The 20,340-nt window shown below is 45.0% G+C and overlaps 1 protein-coding gene across 1 annotated transcript in view; it reads right to left on the bottom strand.

The window, feature by feature from the left end:
* The window catches only part of DCX (doublecortin), a 112,914-nt gene that overhangs the window by 78,364 nt on the left and 14,210 nt on the right, over positions 1-20,340 (bottom strand). The gene's annotated exons all lie outside the window — the stretch shown is intronic.

The following is a 20,340-nucleotide window of genomic DNA, read 5'->3' as shown; positions in this document are numbered from 1 at the left end:
ACAAATTTCTATGGCAAGAAATTAGTCACCTCCCTTTCTAACCTTCATGCCTTTTGGCATGAAGACCATGGTGAGGTAGACTGTGCCCCTGCAGCCCAGGCTGGTCCATGGTGAGGCAGATATCCCCCTGCAGCCCAGGGCAGACCCCATGGCAGAGCACAAGGATGCCCAAAGGAGGCTGTGACCCCATGGGAAGCCCATGCTGGAGAAGGCTCCTGGCAGAACCTGTGGACACATAGAAGGGGCCCACACCAAAGCAGCTTATGAAGAACTGCAGCCTGTGGGAAGGATACACATTGGAGAAGTTCCTGGAGGACTGTCTCCCATAGGAGAGACCCCATACTGGAGCAGGGGAAGAGTGTAAAAACAAAGGAGCAGCAGAGACAAGATGTGATGAACTGAGCGCAACCCCCATTCCCCATCCCCCTCCACCACTCAGGAAGGAGGTGCAGAGAGAAATCAGGAGTGAAGTTGAGTCCACGGAGAAGAAAGGGGTGGGAGGAAGGAGTTTCAAGATTTTGGTTTATTTTCCATTATCCTATTCTGATTTGATTGACAGTAAATTAAATTTCCCTAAATAGCATCTGCTTTGCCCATGATGGTAATTTGTGAGTGATCTCCCTGTCCCACCACAACAGATTAAGCACACTCGTCCAAGAGCCTAACAACAAAGCAAACTCCATCTCCACAAGCTTCCCTCAATTTTGAATGGTCAGTGAGGTCTGGACCAATGCTTCTTGGCAATGGTACAGGTAGATCTATACACATCTTTCAGTTTGCACATTGGGATTTCCCACCCCTAAAGCGGAAAAGGAAGACAAACATACTCTGGGTTTTGCCTTAAAAGATCAAAAGCAGAATTGCCCTTGCATAAAATTAAACTAGCTTATCATTTGAACTACTTCTAGGGAAAACAAGCGTCAGAGATGGCATTTTAGCTCAGTCAATATTGCACTGAAACATTAGCTGTAATGTGACCTGATTCAAGTCAGACCAAATGAAGGCTTTGCAGAAGCTAATTATTGCTTTGTTTCATGTGGCCCATTGGGTGATGATAGTAAGAAACCATTCCAAATTAGAACAGACTAGGAACAGGCTCCCTATGTGACAACGCAGCTTTCTCCCCTTTAATGTAAGGTCTGCTAAGCCAGCATAGACAATTGGTTGAAGGACTTGTAAAATACTTGAAGTTACCGGGTGCTTTACCTTGAGGCTTTTTTGATCCTCTTTGGTAGGTGTCCTCTTCACCTCTCCCAGTAGGAAGCACTTAGAGGCAATGCCAGCAGATGGCAACCCAATGGAGTTTGTTTGTAGCAGCATTTTGAGTCATGCAAGCAGCAGCGTGGGCAGCCAAGCAGCTGCTCCCTGGCCTCAGCAAAGCAGCAAGAGGAGCACAGGAGTTCTGTGTTGTTACAATTAAATCTTTGATGGAGCTGAGAGACCAAACAACATATCTATCTGGGTGGTTTAGGCCCTAGCCAGCCACTCTGCAGCGGAGACATCTCCATGGCACTCCCATTTTGATAGCCTTTAACTCATTCCATAACTTCTTCCTAGTTTCTCAGTGCTGACACATAGGAAGTTCACACCACATGCATGCAGTCACTGACTGCTGTGATTTAGTGTCAGAATCTCCCTTTTTACTTCCACACCCTTGATGAAGGCCTAGAGAGGCAAGGAGCTTGAGCAACATCATCCAAGGCACAACTTTGAATACATACACATTGGCATTTCAGGTAGCATATGACCACAGGCACACATCCCATCTTCTCCAAGTCTCCATGCCCAGGATTTCCTTTTGACTCACTCTAGAACTACCTTATACTGTGAATTCCTGCTCAGACATATTTCCCTCTTCCTTCAACAACTCATGGTATTAGGTGGTTGGGGTTTACAGGCAGAAAACATTTTCAGTATTGCTTTAAGCATTCAGAGTCCTCCTGGATTTTCGAAGGCTATTAGGTAGGTTTCATGCTCCCTGCAGAGTTAAGGTACTGCCTCTTTTGAAGGAGCAGTACATGCCCACAGCCACAGGACCAGGGTGCCCAGGGACACGTCAGAACCCCAAGGACTGAAGCTAGAGCACAGATTCAGACAAGCCACAACCCACATGCTTTTCACCCATGTTTCTGTCAATAGCACAGCTCAAGATGCCCGTTTGCTGACTCTCCCTTACCAGCCTGTCTTACACAGAGCACAGGAGAAGTATCTGCTCAAAGTAGAGTCCAGTCTATTCTTGAACCTGTGCTTCTGCATTTACAGAGGGGGGAATTTAGACCTGAAACAGTGAAGAGTCTCAGTCTTGCCAGCAACTGAACAAACCCTAAACTCAGGCACATACTCCATCAACACGAGTTATCTTGAGAAGGGATGAAAGACTGAAAACTATCCCTGTACAGGGTGACAACTACAAGGACAAACATATATGGAAGGACTACTTGAAGTGTGCATTTTGGACTCATTAAAGGGGATACAAGTGAGCTGTCTAGTGAGGGAAGAAACTACAGCAACACCTACCTAATTAGTGGCAAGGCTGGAGACAGGAGGTCCTATACACTGAACCAGCTGATGGAGCTCACTGATGAAATTGGTGCTTTTAACAACGACCTCAGTGACTGTGCTGACTGCTTTCCACCCCCTCACCCAGGACACATTAGCAGTAGCTTTATGTTAATTTCTGTTGGCTGAAAAGCTAGTCATTTTAGGAGACATTTAGATTTCTGAGAGGAAGTGCTTATTAATATTCATCTCAGCTTCTATAAATATATTTCTAATCCACTGCAGGATTTAGTAGGCTGTGAATGTCAGATGTGTCACTGTGCACATTGGATCTGTTACAGAGCAGGGGCTGTGTCACGTCATGTGGGTCTCAGAGCAGGAGTGAGCCCATACTGTGACAAGGATGGATGCTAGCTCACTAGCTATGTGATGTGGAAGGTAGCATACCTACGTTTCTGCTATGGAGCTGGGTAAGGCCCAGGACAAGCACATATGATATCTCACAAGCTGTAGTCCTTTTCTCCATCTCCTGGGCTAAGCAATTATCCATCACACTTTAAACTTTGCTACTCCCTGCCAAAACCCCGCTCTGTGGTGTAGCCACAATCCAGCTGAACAGAGACATTCCCAAAGTGGCACCATTTTCTAGACTCCCCACACACAGTCCCATGCACTGACCTTCCCACATGCTTCCACTCACTTCTCCACCAGTAAGAACTGGTTCCAGGATAAGAAAACATTTTCCCAATCCAATTTCAGCCACAGCAGATGCAAAATAATCATTGTTTTAGCTGCCCTGCTGTAAAGCCTCTGATGTTTGCAAAGTATCCAGAAGGTATGCGATGGGATCCATGAGCAAAACCATGACATGCCCTAGACCCCAGGAAATAAGATTTCCAGAGCAAACAATGTAAGTATAGTAATACCATTATTTTACTCACATGTGGGGAGGGGCTGCATCACAGGCTGGCTAAAGAACTTCTGATTCCTTTATATTCTGCACACCATCTATAAGAAACAGCCATGGGGAAGATAAAACTAAGGGCAAGTCCTATAAAGCAACAGTCATCACCAAACACCACCAAGGAGGAAAGGTGCTATTACACCTTATTAGAAATCAGCCAGCTCCATGCCTCAGTCAGGCAGTCCTGGGGTAGATTCAGAATGATGCTAAAGAAAGATGTCTTCTCTAGCATGGAATACATCCTTCAGAGATGAGGCAGGCAATAACTCACTCTAGTATAACTATTCCCTGTAGTAAATAGCATTGGATTTGTTTCTGGAATAACTAGCTCATTACCTCAGCTGTGGCAGAAGCAGCAAGTGCCAGCCATCTGGAGTGCTAGATGGCCTGTTGCCAGCATAGCTCTGATGCTGTGGAAGAAAGAGGTGGGGAGCAGGGATGAATTACAGCAACAAGCATGTGTACAGCATAGAGAAGGGAGAGCAAGGGAAGGAATGTGTAAAAAAAAAAATAAGGAAGAAAGAACTACTCTTAAAAAGTTAATAATTGATACCTAAGAACAAGCAGATGATGCAAACAAGATCATTTCCAGTCTGCTTGTTAGCACGAAGATGGGGGAAAGATGAGCTAACCAGAGAGCAAGACTGAGGGGAGGAAAAAAGAAGTAGAAAGCCATTGAAGAAAGTGCTTAATTCACTAAAAAACCCTGGACAGTGAGAATACCTTGACCTGAACACCAAAGCTGCAGCAGAGACATCACAATACAGTCCTCTGCCATATTTGCAGACCCAAGGCTTGTCTGCTTGCTAAGGGTCACTTGGCACTCAGACTTCCTGTAGACCCCACTTGGTGTGTTTGACACAAGCTATCATCAGGCTTTCCTTGCCTTCTCTTGATATGAGAGCACAAGAGCACTCAGGTGAATTCAGGTCTTTCACACGGCCCAAAGTACTTTACCCTTTTCAGGTTAAAACCTCAATACTGTAACTAATTTATCAACATAAAACCAGTTACTATCCAACCACACACAGACACTTCCTAGAAACCCAAGTACAAAACAAACCTCAAAACCCACAAACAAATGAGAAAATCCCTCCACCTTTCAACACCCCCCAAAGAAAACCTCAAAAGAAGTACTATTTGCCATATACAGAACACAAAGCACCAAAACCCAGTGACTTTATCAGAACAGACAATAACCCTCAAAATTGACCAAACAACCTACCCTCTACTAAGGGCTTACAGACCTTTTAAAAAGAGGCTTGCTGGCAAGGATTGGTTCAAAGCAAAGGCCAGGTGTGGCCAGAGTTCTTAAAGGAAATGGGGCAAGATGATTTCCTTGTTTTTTTCCTGGTACTTACAGTTATTGGTAAGGTAATAGACAAGAAATTGTAACACTCTAATAGTATTTCAGTTTTATACTAGCTTGCCATGCAAGAAGACGGTTTCTGTCTTTTGTCTTTATGGGCTCTTAAAATCAGGGTCTTTGTGCTGCAAGGGATTACAGGAAAAATGTGAATATAGAGCCTGGGTGACTGTGTTTGCCTTCTGCTGATGTGTGGCCATCAATCAGGCTGTAGTACTCTCCTCTTTTCAAAATGAAGGCCTCTAGTCAGTGCCTCCTCATCTTTAATTCCTCATTCCCTCAGGCTCCTTGAAGAAAACTGTTCTACTGTTTAAGAAGCTGCATGTGAGAGTCATGCCTGCAGAGGGCTAATGGGATGTTGCTGTTCTGCAGAGCTGGTATCTCTTTCTCTGGAAGCAGGGAGAATAAAGCTTTCTCTGTAAAGGACAGGCAAGCGGGGTTTAGGCAAAACATAACAAAGAGTTCTGCATTTTTTCCCCAAATTAAAATGTGCTGGTTTGGGGTGATTCTAGGGAGGAAATGTTGTTTCACAGGCAACCACGAGGCCAGCAACTAACTAGGAAGCTAAATTAGCTCACGGTTCACCTGGCCTTGTTTGTCACAGATAAGACAACTGCTTTGGAAGCTGCTGTAAAACCTGAGTAGTAACATCTGGGTAATAACCAACCCCCAGGCTGGTGGCTGCTGTGAAGTTGTGGCAGTTGCTGATGCTGCAGGCAGAGCTTTTCTACCAGCCACCAGCTTTCAGGGGCTTGGGTTTTAGTTGCACTTTCTGAAGTGTCTTAGTGAATCTGCACTGTGTCAGCTTCCAGCAGTTGCTATCCTAGCCCAGTCCACTGCTTGGCTCTTGTTCACCACCACTCTTTCACTGTCATTCTTAGCTAGTTCTGTCATTACTTACACCTTATAGGTTTTAACTTGTCCATTGCACAACAAACATATGTATTACAGAGATGATTGCTTTTATCTGCTGGAGTCCCAGAGAGATTTGGAGATTCATGGTTGGATAATGCAGTTTGAATAGGAGATGCTGTCTACAGTAAGTGACTAAGGAGTTCTTGTATCTTTCTTACTTCTTCCAGTAATTAATATATCTCTCTTCTTTATGGCAGAGTCTCCACGACCTCTGTAATGAAAAGCACCACTTTTGTTTCCCTAAGGACATCTGGGAAAGAAGGCTGTGCTTTGCTGCTTTCAGCCATCTAATGAGGAGAGGGGTTGTGTGAGTAAGCAGGTAGCCTGGGAGCTTCTCTTTTGTGAAGAGAGCAAATTTCATTTGTGCAAAGAGAAACGTGGGGCTTAGGCTGAATTATCAAATGCATTATAACAACAGATCATGTGCCTTTGCAGTGATTTAATTATCAAAGATTTTCCAAATGAAGGGAGGGGGGGAGCCAGAAAAGGGGCAGAGCATTTCCTGAGGGAAATGTCAGCCTGCCAGTTGCATCCCTTACCTGGATATCTCAGGTCAAGGTCATGAGGGGAAGGTGCCATGGTGCAATCATTTGTGTTCCCAAGCACCAGCTTTTCCATGATGTGGCATATATATTGCCATGTAGAAATAGATGTGCAAGTCAAAATATTCAAGTGAATACTTTGAACACTGAAGGCCACTTCTGTCCACAGAACAAAGCCACTGTCATGCATAGTAAAAGCCACATCAGACCTTGTCTTACCACTAGACTGTGCTTTTCTGAGACAAAGAGCAGGAAAGAAATCTCTATTCTCTTCATTTCTGTTAAAAATGTTTTCTTGTCTACAGGTAATACCTGGTAGGAGAAGACGGCTCCTAGAGCACAGGTCATGCATTGCAAACTGCGTACATTTTACACAGTATAAGGCAGCTTGTGGAATTATAGCCACTGAAAAGGAAGTATCTCAAAATACAAAAGGGACAGAGAAATGTTATGCCTAGAAAAAGTAGTGGCCCAAATCTTCCTGCTGCTTCAAAGGAGATCAGATGCTTCAGGAAGATTTAGAGATTTAAGTTCCCTTCAGAGAACTTATCTTTACATTAGCAGAGTTGATTACAGTGCAGGGTGTTCAGATGGTCTTCAGAGGCTGGACTTCACTCTTCCCCAGGAGAATTTAAGTTGCATTGCTGAAATAGACTGATAAGAGGAACCTTCCAAGGCAAAATCAGTGCCAGCATAGAAAATACACTTCACCTTTGCTATTTCCTTTTAAATGGTGGCAAGTGCACTATTTAAAAGTAGATTGAATGAAGTACTTGTAAATGTACTGCAGGGAAGAGCCTTCACTGTGACAGACAGAGAAGAGATTTCCTTTCCTAACAACTCTGCTCTTGGTGAGAGGGGAATATATTCATCCAAGTCACTGCTGGGTGGACACACAACTGGATGCAGAGAGAAGGTGCTGGTTTAATTGTGGGACCTTCTGAGTTTTTCCACCTGCTTTTTCTTACTGCTAGCAGAGTAGCCTCTGCTCACCAGAACATACAGTGGGTGAAAGAGGTAAGAATGAACTCACTGCTGTGAGGAAGCTGCAGGGAGCTGCAACCCATCACAAATGGTGACCTCATGGATGTCCTCGGGGTTTAGCCTGGAATACAAACAGGAATACCTGGGTGTTACCCTGGGCCAGCAAGAGTGAATCCCCCCCAGAAATTTCTGTACTGTCCTCAATGCTATACTACAATTTAAAACCCAGCAGAGGCAAGGTAATATTTCACAACCACCACCACAGAAAAGGCAATTCATCTTCCTAAGAGTCACCAGCTCTTTCCAGTCTACTACAGCCCAGAGCTTTCCTGCAGCCCCTGTGAAGCAGGACTGCCCTTGCTGTGCCTTGGCAATAGAAGTTACCAGAATCATGCACTTGCAGAGAACAATTATGTTCTGCAAAGGAGCTGAGAGCTGCTGAGGTGGTGCTGTGGCAGTGAGTGATGCAGATTAGCTCATCCTGCTGATGAAGGATGCAGGCACTTGGTCCATCTCGGAACTCAGGAGCAGTTGGCTGATACCCAACCAACCAAAAAAGCAGATGCTAAAAGCTTGTTTAATATTCTGCTGACAGCACTGTGGAGGTTACATGAGAATAAATGGGAACCAGCTGCCCAAGGCTGCTTTCCCAATGCAGCCCTGTGTTGTATGACCCTCTCACTGAAAGATGAGTATCGCAATGAATTGGCTGTGCTCCCACAAGTGTTGTGTGAGCCTGAGGTGGGCTGGGGGTGGGGGAAGATGGCTTGGGAAGGACAAGGATGAACAGTGCACAGAAGGAACAGGAGAGGAATTGTAGTGGTTGGATGTGGAACTGTGTGTGAAGAAATGAATACTGCTAAAGCAGTGAGGGGAAGCTCAGACTTCAGGAGATAACAGATTCTAGACCTTGTAAAAGGCCTCTCCATTCTTGTAAGAGCATTTACCTTGACTGCCAGCAGGTTTTGAACAAGGCTTCTTCAGTGTCACAAGCATGAGCTGCTATATTTTAAGCTACAAAGCCAAGTCCTGTGAAATATAACAGGCCAATCTCTGCTCTGTGCTGAGCAACAAGAACTTGTCAGTGGGTTACACCAGTCCTGGCTGCAGTCTCAGAGCTTTGGCAGTTGTAACATCCAACAGTGATATGGTGAATTCCAGAGGGTCTGCCACCTATAACATTAAGTGGGCTAATTCAGAGCCCAAGGGAACACAGCACCTTTAGGTGCTGCAAGCCATCTGTTAGCCTTCAGCAACTGAGCAATTCAGCTTTTGCAGACAACCAAGGGACCAGGAGTATATCAAATCCCACTCTGCTCAGCACTTGTAAGGCCATGGTTGGAATACTGTGTTCAGTTTTGGTCCCTGATGTACAAAAAAGATGTGGACAGGTTAGAGAGGGCCCAGAAAAGGGGCACAACAATGGCCTTTTTCAGAGGACTCTGAAGTGTGCTGTATGAGAGGGGGCTGAGAGAACTGCCTTTGTTTAGCGTTCAGAAAAGGTTTACAGGAGACCTTATTAGCATATACTAGTATTTTAAAGGGTGGCTACAAAGAAGATGGAGACTCCCTTTTTACAAGGAGTAACATGGAAAAGACAAGGAGTGACGGGCACAAGTTACTCCTGGGGAGAATCCGACTGGACACAAGAGGATGATTTTTCACACTGAGAACAATCAGCCATTGGAATAACCTCCCCAGGGAAATGGTGGATTCCCCAGTGTTGGACACTAAAGATTTGGCTGGACAGTGTCACTGGAAGTAGAGCTGAAGAAGGAAGAAACATTGATAATAAATTGTATGCAGAAGCAGATAATGTGCTTTCTCCTCCCTATTGCACAGGACTAAAATCCTAGGAAATGGAAACAAAGATTTTGTTGGCACTAGTGGCTACGATAGCAAATTACTATCTCTTCCAGAAGTGGAGATAGAGCATTTAATAGCTTTACAGAGAGCAGCACTAGCATTGAGTTGACACAGGTTTAACATTTCCTAAAGCCATTGCTAGGGAAGGGCTGAATGCCTTTGCCTCTCCGGTGGGAGTCACGTGAGTATATGCAGAGTAAACTTGGTCCAGAATGTTTAAATGTCCTTTAACCTGGGTACATGGAACTGCTGTTTAAATGACAGCAGGGACCTGCCAGAGCAAATGCTAGTCTTCAGCCATAGCATGGCATCTATGAAGTACTTCTTTTCAGTACCCTCCCCTGTAGCAAGGCACATCTCATGTGGCCACTATGTGGGCCCAGTGAGGAGGCTTCCTACTGCTTCACAGGACAAGCAGCCTGTCGCTCTTCCAAAGAGCATCACCTGATTTCAGTACAAGATCTGTGTGGCAAAATGGTCAAATCAGCTTCCAAGCTGATGCCCAGGCGCTAGAAAAGCCTGGGGCTTCAGAAGCTGGCATGGATAAAACCTCCCTGATTTCAGTGAGACTTAAGTGAGGCTGTGTAGAGCAAGGCAGGGTCTTGTGTGCATTTGACATCTGAGAAAAAGAACCAGGTGACCAAGCAGAGGACTTCATGTGTGTCATGCAGGAGAACCATGTGGTGAATTCTTCTGGGTAGAGATCTTTGTCCATATTGAAAATGTGTCTTCATCCATAGAAGCAATAAAGCAACTTTTGTTGGTAGCATCCTAAAAATAAAAAGAGATCACTCTTCTGATAAGAAGGAAGGAATGTTCAACAAGGTTTTTGTACAGGCACTTCACAGAACAGTGGCTTCCCAGACAACTTCATCCCAGAGACAGAAGGGAAATGTATTTTGTGACACATAGGCTGGGAGGGGGCCAAAACTGACTATTAATAATCAGGCACATTAGTTAAGCAGTCACACAGTGACATTTATTCTTTGCTTCACCAAAAATGAACAATAATGAAGTGAGGCTGCCCAGTGAGCTTGTTTGGTGACTGACCCAGAGGCTGGGGAAGAAGGACCTTGTGACTGCTATTAGACAAAAACAGGCATCAAATGTAAAGACTCCTGGCTTTACCATAAATGTATAGCAGCTGTGTCATGACTCAGACTGAGAGTCTGTCTGGGCTGACATCCTGTCTCCACTCTTGGTAGAAAGCAGTAGACACTAAAAATTGTTGTATAAAGAAGCCTCCAGTGAAACAAAGTGGGAACTCAAACACAGACACTGTGCAGTTTTCCTTCCTTTGTCTTCATGCTGTCTGTTCTTCAAAACTGTGGTGAAAACTGGAGGAAACATGGTTGAAATACAGCCATAGATGCAGACACTGCCATCTCTGACACCAAACAGGTTTAGAAAGAGTTCATCCAGTCCTGGATAGAAATGCTGAGATCTGAAATGTCAATGTGGGTGGGCAGAGTTCTCTCAGCTGCATATTTTGTAAATGAGAACTGAGAAAAGAGATATTCTTCTTGAAGACTGGAATTAAAACAAACCAACCAAAGAAGTAAAAAGTGATGGAATGGGGTCATCACAAATTGTTTTCCATTCAGTATACTGTCATGATTCTTATTTAATGCTAGCAACTGAAGAACTGCACCCCCACCACCACCACTGTCAGTATAGGCATGAGCCCATCTGTTAACTGTGAATCATGTAAATAAGGAGGCATCAGAGACTTCAGAGAAGGGCTGCACTGTTTCGCAGCCAGCATTCCCCACACTCTGCCCACTTTGCATTCAGCTCTATGGTATGGCTTAGGAGGGTTTGGTTAGAATTCAGGGAATAGGTGTTCACATGTTAAAGGCTCTGGAAGTTATGCCTCAGGGGTGCCTGCCAATAGTGAGTTAGTGAATACTTGAGCGTATGAGCTCTGGGCTGAGACCAGAATACCATCCTGCATAATAGTGAACACCAGCTTTAGGATGGTTCTGCTCAGGATTTGATCTCTGAAGAAAAAGCCTTTTACTGATCAGCATTGTAGGCACAGTGCTGCCTGGCAAGTTCAGGTGGTACCTCTGACTGTAGCAGGAGAGGTACACGTTTTAACATGTGTGGTTATAGCTGAGCCCTTCCTCACATCATCTGTGCTGGGAAAAGCACCTTTCAGGGAATCACATCTAAACCTTAACCCTACAAACTATTCCTGCAGGCAGGAACCTGTGTGAAGCCCTGTCATGGTTTAAGCCCAGCCATAAATCAGAACCAATGCAGTCTCTCTCTCACACCCCCTTTCCCCCACCCCGGGAGGGATGGGGAGGAGAATCGAAAGAATGTAACTCCCATGGGTTGAGATGAGAGCAGCCCAGTAACTAAGGTATAACACAAGCCACTGCTGCTGCCACCAATGATAATAATGATAAGGGAAATAACAGGGAAGAGAATACAACCGCTCACAACCCAGTTTGGGTCAGGTGTCCTGTCTCTGCTTCCTCCCAGCTTCCCCTCCTCCCTGGCAGAGCATGAGGCTCAGAAAGTCCTTGGTCAGACTAAACATTACTGAGCAACAACTAAAACCATCGGTGTTATCAGTGCTGTTCCCAGGCTGAAAGTCAAAACCACAGCACTGCACCAGCTACTCAGAAGGCGAAAAAATGACTGCTACTGCTGAACCCAGGACAAGCCCACAGGAGTCAGAGGGCTCTTTGCTCACAGACAACCCCAGCTCTGGGTGGGCTGAGATGGCCTTTGTGGCATGTCCAGTAGCTTATGTGTAGCTCAACCGCTTGTCCATGGACTAGTAGTAACACTGAAGGCAATGCTGTCCACAGGCAGAACACGGAGTCATGCAGTGGGGAAATGAGATGGAAATAACAAAATGAACAAGTAGATTTTTAGGCTCCCTCAAGAATAGCCACAGTTTCAGACAACATTTGAAGTGACTAAACCAGAGTGGCCCACTGTCATGCAAGTGAGCACCTCTTGGTTTGTATCTTAGCAACTGGCCAGCCAAAAGCAGACCATCAGCACATCTGAAAGCCTCTCCAGACTCACTTGAAGCTTTTGAGTCTAAAAACTGTGCTGAACTCCCCAGAAATAGGCACTGCTGCAAGAACTGACCTATTTCAGAAATAATATACCAGAGCATGGGCTGGAGAAGACAGGATCTGTTTTAAGTTCTGTCCCTGAGTCACTGTTCAACTAATTTTTTGCCAAGGCCCACAGGGACCTGTGCAGGACCTTGATGGAGGGTGGCTGACATGTATTTCCAGTTTGGATCCAGGTGGAACCTGCTTTTTAGCTCTTTGCTCCCAGGGTTGTCTATATGACCCTGCTCACTGCCAGTTGGCCCTTCCTGAGCTGCTTCTCACTGACATATCTAGAGCACTGGAATTCTCCTCTGTGAGTGGTGGTAACACCATTCTGGGGACCTGCAATGCCTTCTTCACAAGCTCTCTCAAGAAAATGAAGTTTAGGACTGTTCCAGACAGAATTCTGTGTAGGACAAAGTAGCCCTTCACTGGCAACAGTAAATCAAATTAGAAATGTTCCTAAAACTTAGGATTAACATCAGACCAGGCTGGATTTCCTCAGTTATCTATGGGAGAGAGTGAGTTTCTATAAATAAACTGAACCATTGCAATATTTCTGATGAAGTTCAAAACAAATCCAAACTGTCAAAACAGCCTGAAGCCTTTCAAAGCAACAAGACCCTTTTAGTCCAAACACATAAGCATTTGCAGATACACTGGACTGGACAAAACAATCCAGTGTGGGAATGCAGAGAGGAAAAGGCCCTGAGCTCTGCTGGAGCAGCAGGCACATGACCACACGCATTCACGTAGCACTCAGTGCTGACAGATTACTTTTACGGGTGAGGTACAAATGAATATTCCCTTTTCAGAACAGAAAGAAGTGAGACAGAGCGAAGTCAGTACCTTTTCTTGGGGCACTTAGTGGCCTAAGCAAGAAACAAGCTACAGGCAACTTTCTTCGCTTTCAAAGTTGCAATCCCATGAACGATGGAATTTCTCCTTTAAAGCTGACGGCTGATAGACCTGCTTCATACAAATCTGATGAGCAATACATGCTTGAATGTCCAAACATTCATTAGAGATCCTTGATTCAAAACCTACTGTAACATGATGGTTTATGTGTTCCACAAGCCTGCTTGTGATATAGGCCATCTGTCACTCAGTGCCGTGGCTATAAAGACAAAACACATTAAACCAAAACCATATTTATGACAGATTCCACTCTGCCACAACAAACACCTCTAAGTGCTGTCACTTGCTTCAGCACCTCTTCCATAGTGACCTACCCTCTCGTTTATAGCACTTGTACTGGTCAGGAACCATCCTGATCTTTGGAAGAGCAACTCCCCAAGCAACCATCTCAGGCAGTTCCAGTTGTCTAACTCTCCTCATGGCAGCAAGGGGCCTCCCAGCACCTCTGCAATGACCAGGGCAGGGGTAAGGAAGGCAGGAAAGGTAAAGGACAAGTCTTTTTGCATGTGACATGTCTAGTAGCAGCTGAGCACCACAGGAGTTCGATCTTGTAGCCTCTAAGGCTAGAGAGGGGCTGAGCAGCTCTTCAAGACATCTCATGAGTAGCTATGCTGCAGAGCTACAAAGCCTTAACAGCCACAAAAGGTAAAAATGTGGATGCTTGGCAGCTCCCTTAAAAGCTGTTTGACTGTATCTCACTGAGGGACTGTGTAACTGTGAAGTGTCTTGAAAATACAGAAGTGCTAAGTATGATTACAATTGCCATAAGTAATGAATACTACAAGTTGATAGCGCTGAGCTGATTTCTAAGCCATCTGGTGCAGGTTTCTAGCAGTGCTCTCAGGGGAAGTGGGTGAACTCTCTTCCTAAGACCTTTGAAAGCCAGTGAAACTCCAGGCAAGCTAAGCTGCCTCAGTTCAGTGCAACAGCTCTGTCAGCCAAACTCTGCTCCAGGCAGGGATTAACCACATAGGCAAAGTAGAAGAATCGTTTTAACAGGAGGAAAGAGGAGAATAATGGAGAAATAATGAGTTGTCATTAACTGTAACCTCTAAACAACACGTGTAAAGTATGTCCAAACACAGAATATGCTTCAGACATAATTTAACACACTTTCTGCCCTTAAGACTGAAAACTCAACCACTGCTTCTGTTTTCTCTGTCATCTTTGACATGTGCACAGGCACCTACCAAATTGTGTCTCTTTCCCAAGTTCAACATACAGCATCTACATTAGCAAAAGAGGCCCCTGCTTGGCCCTGCACCCTCTTCCACTATGAACATCCTCAAATAATGAAAGATCTTTACAGCTGTGGGCTTGAATAAACCATTCTGGGATGTGTCTGCTATGAAAGGCACAGCAATTTCTCCAGTCACTGAAATGCAGTTTTATAAAGAGCCAAAGCATGTGTTCATAGGATTTGTGAATTTGGATAATAGAAGAATCCCTATAGATTATACTCTATACTAACTAACTCACTACCTCATTCACAGATCTTTTTTGCTCTTTGTTAAAGCCACATTTCACTTTAAGACTGGTGGGGGACTATTATGAGATATTATATATATTAACAGACACAGAGCTTGAGATGCAGATGAAATAATGCAAAGGGAAGAACCTAACAAGCTCCCTGTTCTTTTTTTCCCCAAAATTCTTAATGGCTGCTTGAAAAATGACTCTCACTGGGTTTGTATCTGTGTATTTCCAAGGGAATTTGTACACCTTTTTGTGTACACTCAAATTTGTACAACCCCATTTGTCATGGATTGGCCAAAAAATTTACATAGAGATAAAGCCTTCAATACTTGTCAACCATTCAGGAATCCAGCAGTCTTTTAGCCCAGCATTCATCACCCTCAGCTGGTAGAAATTGTGGCATTATCTAAAACTCATCTGTCTTTATTATACCCTGCTACAAAGGGAACAAGAAATCTAATGTACCCATCCAGCAAACAGCAGCCTCATCCTACAAAAGGGAGAGATCATTTACTGCAAAATCAACAAAGGGGAAAAGAGCTGAGCAGAGAAGCTGGATGGCATGGCCAGGGAGGGAGCCTTTCATTTCAGCACTGCTCATTAGCATTGTACAGAAATCAGGGCTGCAGGATTTCAGCACATTCTGTCTCTTCTGCCTCTTGTAACTCAACCAGCAACATAATTCCTGGTTAAATATTGCTCTCACTTGTTTCTTCTTAAATAAGAGGCCCCACACCCAGAGTTTAGAGGTGCTCTCAAGTAGTTTGTTGGTAAAGTAGTAGTTGTACAGATTCCAGGGGGAAATACGCAGTCTTCCCTCCGCTTTATCAATAAACCTTCATTCCTATAGCAGGGAATTGTGGCATAGACTGCACTGCTGGGCACTGCACATGATAATACAACATAGGAAATGTGAAAGAAAATCAGCAAAGCTGCCTGATAAGTCTCAGTGTTCAGAGAGCCCCCCCCACCCCCCCACCCCCCCCCAGAGATCATGGAGGAATGGTATTTTTTCCAGGGGCTATGTTTTATTTACCTAAATAGTGCTGCACTGCAATAAAACACTGTGCTTGTGAGCTCCAGAGATTGAAGAGACCTGTGAGAGAGGGATTTATAATACCCTCCACCCCAGGAGGATGAAAGAGTTGTGTAGATCTGGATTTCATTACCCTTTGGCTCAAGCTGTGGCCATGGGGGACCAGAGAGGGAAAGCAATTCTGAGGGTTTTGAGATGAAATGTCTCTATTTTGTCACAGAGAAAGTGGCAGAGAGAGAATGAACTTGTCTTTCCCAAACCCCTGTGTGGGACCCACATTTCACTGGGGGACTTTGCTCCCAGTGCCCCAAACACAGGCCACAGAAGACAACCTCCAGGCACAGGAAGCCAAGCGGCCAGCATGGGCCTGCAGGTCAGCTTCACCCCATGAGATGCCTCCAGCCAACCTACCTGCTGAGGCACAGGGACATGGACATGTGAAATACAGCTGCAAACTACTGCTACTCTGTGTATTGATCCAGCTGTGCTCCTTTGCTGGTGAAACCCTGGGGGTCACTGCAATGCCCCCCAGACTGAGCCACCCTGTAGAAAGGAAAGGAAATCTTGTCCCCCGTCCCCCTTCTGAAACATACACACTAAAACTAAAATTATACTGATTCCTTGATATGGTTCACCCTAATTTGTGTCATAACTGGAACAGGATCACAAAACACACTTACTTTGTCAGCTGGGGGGAGCTAAGAAATGCAGGTCAATAGGAGTGGTAATCAGAGGGATCAGGATGGTTTGTGTTCTTACCACAACCTCGGCTCGTTCTGCCTCATTGTAGGTAGATCTGTGCTTCACGCATTCATAAATTGCTGAAAAAATTTTTGCCCACAACACTGCAAAGCTGGGGTTAAGCTTATTCATGCAGAATTTCAAAGTACTCAAGGGAAAGGGGACCCATAATCTTAAGCAGCCACACAGCCCTTCCCAAAGCACCAAGCAGCAAGCACAGGGACACAAACACATCAAAAGCTCCAGTGCTGAAGAGCTTGGGGACTACACTGAGGGTTTCAGCTGAAAGGTGACACTTGTCCATGGATCCAGACAGGAGCCCACCTGGGAGCGCTCACCAGGTAACCCTTCCCAAGAGGCACAAAACAAAAAACCTCTCCACCTTCCAGAAAATTAGAGAAAGAACCCGGTAACTTCCTGGCTCGTGTCTTACCCCACAGTTAGGAGCTCAGTCTCATTTACCACTCCTAACCACGGAGGGGTTAAGACGAACCTTGCCCAAAACTTTGCAGCGAGCTGAGCTCACCGACTCCCTCCCCTCCCTCCGCGCCGGGAGCCAACGCAGCCCAGGCAGCACCGTCCTCCCTGCTGAACTGCTGCCTACCGCTGGGCAGGGAGAGGGCTGCTTCCACCCGAGCAGTGAGGCTCCCGAAGAGAAGGTTCCTTGTCCCCCTTCTCCCATCGCCCGCGGAGGAGGGCACCAGCAGTGACGCTGCTCAGTCAGACTGTCAGTTGACATCTCCAGAGCCGGAGGAAGAGCCGTGCCTGCCAGCGAACCGCGCGACTTCAACAGCAAAGGAGAAGAAAGTGCACTCGCCGTGTGTGTTGCTGAACAGACAGTATCCTGACGCCAGCAATCAGACAGCAAATCTCTTCTGCGCGAATCCCACTCCCTGGGAGGACATGTTCCCAGATAAATCATCAGCAAGCTCATGGGCTGCACTGCCTGCTCTGAAAGGTAACTATGCTTTATTCTGTTCTCTTCCTATGCACTACCACAGCTGAGACACTGACACTATCGTGCACTTCAGCATGACAGCAAAACTACCGTCTGCCACTGAAAGCAGAGACCCCCCTCCTTTCCTCTCCCTCAAGTTCTCCCTGGAGAAAATGCAAACCGGGGATGGATTTGATACTTTAACACTTTATTTACACTTCAATGCTGACTTTTCTCTCTAAAGGTCACTTAGGCAGAATACACCTGGTACTGCGTGTGTTCAAACCTTTCTGTGTTTGCCAGCCAGTTCAGTGCAGTCTAACAGCCTTGGAGAAGCTAAAAGTAATTGTTCTGATCTGTTCCACTTGGAGCATTGGGTGGAAAAGCAAAAGAGAACTCAGAATATTGTTTGCACTCTCAGAGATGCTTTGCTGCAAGTGGCACTTCAAGCGAGTATGGGAGTCAAAGGAAGCGAGCAGGCAAGACAAGACATGTTCTGCAGTTGCAGAATACATTTGTACTGTCTGGCTGCACTGTTTTGGGGAAAATCTGACTTTCTCTGCTCCCCTGTACCCTACAAAGGTGCAGAGTAGGGCCATGCAGCCTCCATAAACACTCCCTAAACCTGAAGCTCCCCAAGTCTGATTGCTGTAGCGGGAGCATGGTGATTTGAGTGCCATGAAGGCTTGTGAATTTCCTGTCTCAGTGACACACTCTGAGAAGAAACCTGTTGTTTTGTATGAGTCTTCTATTCTCATTACTGGTTGTTATTACGTGAAGTACATTGGTTTGGGATTTTGTAATCCTTGCTTGGAAACAACCACAAACTGATAAATAAAGAAGTGTCTGCTTGTAATCAATCTGTGCCCACTGAGCATGCTTGGCACATCTCAGAAACTATTATCCAGCCAGAGAAGAATTACTAAGCCTTGATCAACAGCTGAGATCACAGGGAATGTGGGCTCTAGTTATGCTGCTGTGCTCTGTTACAAACTTCTACTTACTATCTCTGTCCATGGACTCAAGGGCTTCCCAAGGAAACCAGTGAGGTTTTGCCTCCTGTGATCTAAGTCATGCAAAGTTACAGTGCTGACCTCCTTTATACACAGCTTTTTATAGAATCCTTGTGTACAACTTATTTCCACATGACTTTGGTCTCTACAAGCTTCAAGCTTCTGTTCCTTAAAGGGGAGTGTGCAAAGGTAAATCTACTAATACCCAAACCCATGTGCTCAGTGAGGTAATTTGGTAGATTGAAAAGCAAAAATCTTTGGGGTTTCCTAGAGCTACTGAAGTATTTGCAGCTCATTTCTGGGAAAGATGTTGTTAATTCCACAGCTTTCAATGGTCTGAATGGTTGATTGCTCCTGACAATTCCATAGCTGAGACTACAAAACCAAAAAGCTGTGCCAACTCCCCATTGCTAACACTTGTCACTATTAATCTGCTGCTTTTATCAATAAATGCCCAGCTGAACTTTGTTAATTCAATGTCTTGGTTTGCAGTTCATTACTGAACCTCAGACTAATGTCTTCAGTGTTGTGCAGTCTAATGTTATAAAGTATGTAAAGCCATTAGGCTCCCTGCTCCTTAAGGAGAGAAACGAGCTCTGGCTTTTGCTCTCAGGAAGACAGCAGATGAGATGGGCAAAGACACTGCTCTGTACTTGAACCCACAAAAGTGTCAAATTCCAGACTGATTGCATTTCATTATCAACAGAGAAATCATATTGTAGAAACAGAGGTTTAATATGGCAAATAACTTTCTCACCCTCTATTTCCCACCTGATGTGTAACCTAAGAATATTTTTCATAGGGGAAGAATTCCCATTTATAGGTTCAAAGTGTGAAAATCACAGTTACTGCCCTAAAATTGAGAGCAAAAGTGCCTGGCTGCAACACAACCTTCACTTTCATGTCTCACACTTCTGCATCAGCACCAAACCTGCTGCCAGTATAACTAACTGGCGCCAAAGGGGTTGGGTCATCCCCTGGAAAAGTACTGAGCAGCCGTTTTCATTCCATGCTTGCCCACATCTTCCTGCACAAAGCATAGCGCAGACTCCACTACCCACCCAGGGACTGCAGAAGTCAAGTTTTTCCATCAGCAGTTTGGCCCAGTTTAGACAGCCTTTTACTAAGCAGGATCTGTCCCAATAGTCCCTAAATTGCATCACTGTTATCTCAAATACTTTGCTACTGAAGAAGGTGTTGCAGGAGTTGGGAGGTAAGGTGTAGATGATCCCCAGTGTCCCTTCTTCAACAACTCAGCATATCAGATGTTTCCTATCACGTGAGCCAAAATAGGGCTGTCTTGCTTGTAATGAAAACCTGGATATCAGCCCCTTGATGACTCAGGCCTCCAGATTTCAAGCAGCTCTCTCTGAAGAACAGCAAGGTGTTGTTCCCACTGGTGCATGGGGAGAACACAACCAAACATTGTCAATAAACAGCTACATTTTACAAGCTGAAGCCTCATGAAAGTCATGATTTTTTGCAGCAGAATGTCTTTTACATGAAATTTTTATCTAAAAGCATCAGAACTCTTATCATTTTGACCTAATGCTTTGTTTTAATCTGACTACCATAGTATATTACCATATTACTATTACTACATTCACATCTCATGTAGGCGTATATGTAGTGAGCACTACAAATGACTGCATCACTTTGTTTCAGTGTTACCATTTTGTTTCAGCTAAAACCAAAAAAGCAGAACATGATGCTTTTGGATGCACCATTTGCAGTGAAATTTTGGCATTTACACTTTCTGTTTCCAGCCAGAAGAATTAAAAATGCTAAACCGTTAAGATTTCTCCCATTTCTAGGAAGCTCTGTTCCCAAGCAGTAAGTGGAGCATCACATCCTGTGACAGAGTTGCCCCAGCAGAACAGGTAAGAGTTCTGGATGCCTGTCTGGGGCACCCTGCCTCAGAAACAGAGGGTCCTGGTAAATAATGAATAAGACACACATGGTGGAAGACACTGGCTGGATTCGTATCTCCCCTTCCTCTGTGA

This window comes from Pezoporus wallicus, unplaced genomic scaffold, assembly GCF_028554395.1.
Source record: "Pezoporus wallicus isolate ANWC-B61680 ecotype Strahan unplaced genomic scaffold, APGP_CSIRO_Pwel_v1 contig_13659, whole genome shotgun sequence".
NCBI lineage: Eukaryota > Metazoa > Chordata > Aves > Psittaciformes > Psittacidae > Pezoporus > Pezoporus wallicus.
Note: the sequence above shows the minus strand (reverse complement) of the source record. Positions and strands in the feature narration are given on the sequence as shown.